The sequence below is a fragment of the Arachis duranensis genome, chromosome 3 (genome assembly GCF_000817695.3).
Source record: "Arachis duranensis cultivar V14167 chromosome 3, aradu.V14167.gnm2.J7QH, whole genome shotgun sequence".
Taxonomy (NCBI): Eukaryota; Viridiplantae; Streptophyta; class Magnoliopsida; order Fabales; family Fabaceae; genus Arachis; species Arachis duranensis.
The window spans coordinates 96,460,473-96,464,991 of record NC_029774.3 but is presented as its reverse complement, the minus strand read 5'-3'; the positions used below and the strand labels follow the sequence as shown (position 1 = coordinate 96,464,991).

The window sequence follows — 4,519 nt, the reverse complement described above, 5'->3', positions numbered from 1 at the left end:
TTGTCTTATTCACTAAGAAAATGCATGAAACTACCCTAAAACAATAAAGAAAAGGTCAGTGAAACTGGCCTAGATGCCCTGGCATCAGGGACGCAGTCGCATGACTTGCGCTTAAATTAATCGACGCGGTCGCGTTGGTCATGCGGACGAGTGACGCATTTTGTGCTACTGGCGCGAGGGTACTCTCTGTTCAGAATTCATTATTGCCAAATTCCAGGGCGACGCGGTCGCGGGGTCGATGCGATCGCGTGAGTGGCCATTATAGGGATATGATGCGAACGCGTCAGCCATGCGTCCGCGTGGTAAGGCTTGCGTGTTCAGCACTAATCCAGCACCACTCCAGCACAACTTTCGGTCGTGCACCTTTTTTTACGTCGAATTTTAGGTCACGCATTTGCGTGGGTGACGCGGAAGCGTGTGAGGCATTTTTCCCACACGACGCGGACGCGTCAGTGACGCGGTCGTGTGGGATGATTTGTGCCAAAGGCACGCCTCCAGCCACACTTCTGCGTGACTCTCTGTCCGATTTATTTCCTTCCTAATGCACCTGCGACGCAGACGCGTTGGCGACGCTGTCGCGTCGCGTGTATGTTCTCCTTCTTTTTTTTTCATGCAGTATGTAGAATGCAATGAATGTTATGCAAAATTTCAGGTTCAATCAAAACTCAAAAAGCAGACTAAGATTTAAACTGAAAAAGGAACGATCATACCATTGTGGGTTGTCTCCTGATGAGCGGATAATTTAGACGCTTTTTGGCATAGATTTTAGTTTTTAGTATAATCTAGCTACTTTTAGGGATGTTTTCATTAGTTTTTATGCTAAATTCACATTTCTGGACTTTACAATGAGTTTGTGTGTTTTTCTGTGATTTCAGGTAATTTCTGGCTGAAATTAAGGGACCTGAGCAAAACTCTGATAAAAGGCTAACAAAGGACTGCTCATGCTGTTGGATTCTGACCTCCCTGCACTCGAAATAGATTTTCTGCAGCTACAGAATTCCAAAAGGCGTGCTCTCAATGCCGTTGGAAAGTAGACATCCAGAGCTTTCCAGCAATATATAATAGTTCATACTTTATTCGTTATTAGATGACGTAAACTGGCGCTTAACACCAGTTCCATGCTGCATTCTGGAGTCAAACGCCAGAAACACGTCACAAACCAGAGTTGAACGCCAGAAACACGATACAACTTGGCGTTCAACTCCAAAAGAAGCCTCTGCATGTGTAAAACTCAAGCTCAGCCCAAGCACACACCAAGTGGGCACCGGAAGTGGATTTCTGCATCAATTATTTACTTCTATAAACCCTAGTAGCTAGTTTAGTATAAATAGAACATTTTACTATTGTATTCAGTGTCTTTGACCATTCGGTCTTATGACCGATCCTGGATCAGCGATTGTATTTTTGATTCTGTGATCACGTTTTGGGGGCTGGCCATTCGGCCATGCCTGAACCTTCTTCACTTATGTATTTTCAACGGTGGAGTTTCTACACACCATAGATTAAGGGTGTGGAGCTCTGCTGTACCACAAGTTTTAATGCAATTACTACTATCTTTTATTCAAATTCAATCTTATTTCTGTTCTAAGATACTACTCGTACTTCAACCTGATAGATGAGATGATCTGTGACACTCATCATCATCCGTCCCTATGAACGCGTGCCTGACAACCACTTCCGTTCTACAAGCGAAAGCTAGAGTGTGTATCTCTTGGATTCCTGATGCACGACGCATGGTTGCCCTCACCTGACAACCAAGCCTTCCATTCCGTGAGATCAGAGTCTTCGTGGTATAAGCTAGAATTCATGGCGGCATTCATGAGAATCCGGAAAGTCTAAACCTTGTCTGTGGTATTTCGAGTAGGATTCCAGGATTGAATGACTGTGACGAGCTTCAAACTCGCAATTGTTGGGCGTGATGACAAACGCAAAAGAATCAAGGGATTCTATTCCAACATGATCGAGAACCGACAGATGATTAGCCGTGCCATGACAGAGCATTTGGACCTTTTTCACAGAGAGGATAGAATGTAGCCATTGACAACGGTGATGCCCTACATACAGCTTGTCATGGAAAGGAGTAAGAAGGATTGGATGAAGGCAGTAGGAAAGCAGAGATTCAGAAGGAGCACAGCATCTTCATACGCCTATCTGAAATTCCCATCGATGATCTACATAAGTATTTTTATCTTTATTTTCAGTTTATTTATTATTATTATTTGAAAACTCCATAACCTTTTATTATCCACCTAACTGAGATTTACAAGATGACCATAGCTTGCATCATACCAACAATCTCCGTGGGATCGACCCTTACTCACGTAAGGTATTACTTGGACGACCCAGTGCACTTGCTGGTTAGTTGAGTGAAGTTGTGAAATTATGTTTAGACCATGGTATTGAGCACCAAGTTTTTGGGGCTATTACCGAGGAATCAATTTCGAACAACAATTTAAGTATGAATCATAATTTTGTCCACCAAGTTTTTAGAATTTTTCAGAATTTTTCAGAATTTTTTTTTTTATTTATTCTGTTCTTCATAATTTTTAAGAATTAATTCTAAAGTTTCAGATGATGCTTTTATCATCACAAAAGCTGGTTGATTCCCATCAATTTGGCTGTTGCATGTAATATCCTACTGAAGCTTGGCTAGCCATGTCTAATCTTTTTAGACTGAAGCTTTAGACTAACATTGCATGATTCTTGGAATTCTTATTAAAAATTTTGAATTTCTTTATTTTCTTCTCCATATAATTTTTGAAAAATCCAAAAAAGTTTACAAAATCATAAAAACCAAAAATATTTCTTGTTTGAGTCTAGTGTCTCATTTTAAGTTTGGTGTCTTGCATGCACTGCTTATTTGATTTTAGTTGCATTTTGATTATTCCTCATTATTAAAAATCCAAAAAAAATTTTAATTTGTGTCTTTTCTAGTCAATAATACAGAGAATTGAAGATTCAGAACATACAGCAGAGGAATTACACAGAGAAAGCTGGGCGTTCAAAACGCCCAATGAGGAAGGAAAACTGGCGTTTAAACGCCAGCCAGGGTACCTGGCTGGGCGTTTAACGCCCAAAAGGGTAGCATTTTCGGCGTTAAACGCCAGAATGGATACCATTCTGGGCGTTTAACGCCAGGATGGCACAAGAGGGAAGATTTTGTTTTCAATTCAAATTTTTTTCAAGTTTTCATAATTTTTCAAAATCAAATCTTTTTCAAATCATATCTTTTCAATCATATATTTTCAAAATCAATTTCTTTCCAATTTCAAAAATACTTGCTAACAATTAATGATTTGATTCAACATTTCAAGTAGGTTGCATTTTCTGTTGAGAAAGGTTTAATGTTCGAATCATATCTTTTCTTGTTAGCCAAGTCATTGATTTTAAAAATCAAATCTTTTTAAATTGTTTTTCCAAATCATATCTTCTCAATCATATCTTTTTGAAACTATATCTTCTCAATCATATCTTTTTAATCACATCTTTTTCAAAATAAGTTTTCAACCATTTCTTTTTTAAATTAATTTTTCAATCTTATCTTTTTGGTTTCTAATTTTAAAATCTTTTTCAAAAATCACTTGATTTCTTTTCCACTTTCATTTTCGAAAATTAAGTAATGCTTTTCAAAAATGTTTTCAAAATCTTTGACTTAATTTTCGAAAATCACCTCCCTTTTTCTCACATCCTTCTATTATTGGAGTACCACTCCTTCTCAATGCACAATTCGAACTCCATCTAATTAAGTTCGAATTCTTCTCCCTCTTCCTTCTATTTTTCTTTTCCTCTGACACCTCAAGGAATCTCTATACTGTGACATAGAGGATTCCATATTTTCCTGTTTTCTTCTCTTTCATATGAGCAGGAGCAAAGACAAAAGCATTCTTGTTGAGGCTGAACCTGAACCTGAAAGGACCTTGAAGCGAAAGCTAAGAGAAGCTAAAGCACAATTCTCTGTAGAGGACCTAACAGAAATCTTCAAAGAAGAAGACATGGCAGCCGAAAATAACAACAATGCCAACAATGCACCTACTCCCAACTTTTATGGGAGAAGCATCTCTATCCCTGCCATTGGAGCAAACAACTTTGAGCTTAAGCCTCAATTAGTTTCTCTAATGCAACAGAATTGCAAGTTCCATGGACTTCCATTGGAAGATCCTCATCAGTTTTTAGCTGAATTCTTGCAAATCTGTGACACTTTCAAGACTAATGGGGTTAACCCTGAGGTCTACAGACTTATGCTATTCCCTTTTGCTGTAAGACACAGAGCTAGGATATGGTTAGATTCACAACCTAAAGAAAGCCTGAACTCTTGGGAAAAGCTAGTCAATGCCTTATTGGCAAAGTTCTTTCCACCTCAAAAATTGAGTAAGCTTAGAGTGGAAGTCCAAACCTTCAGACAAAAGGAAGGTGAATCCCTCTATGAAGCTTGGGAAAGATACAAACAATTGATCAGAAAGTGTCCTTCTGACATGCTTTCTGAGTGGAGCATCATAGGTATCTTCTATGATGGTCTGTT

The 4,519-nt window shown here is 38.7% G+C and overlaps 1 non-coding gene across 1 annotated transcript; it reads right to left on the bottom strand.

Moving 5' to 3' along the window:
* Nucleotides 1-4,370: 4,370 nt before the first annotated feature.
* LOC127745876 (small nucleolar RNA R71) lies at nt 4,371-4,478 on the bottom strand. Its single transcript, XR_008007500.1, has one exon. It is a non-coding gene; the product is annotated as a small nucleolar RNA R71 (small nucleolar RNA).
* Nucleotides 4,479-4,519: the final 41 nt, after the last annotated feature.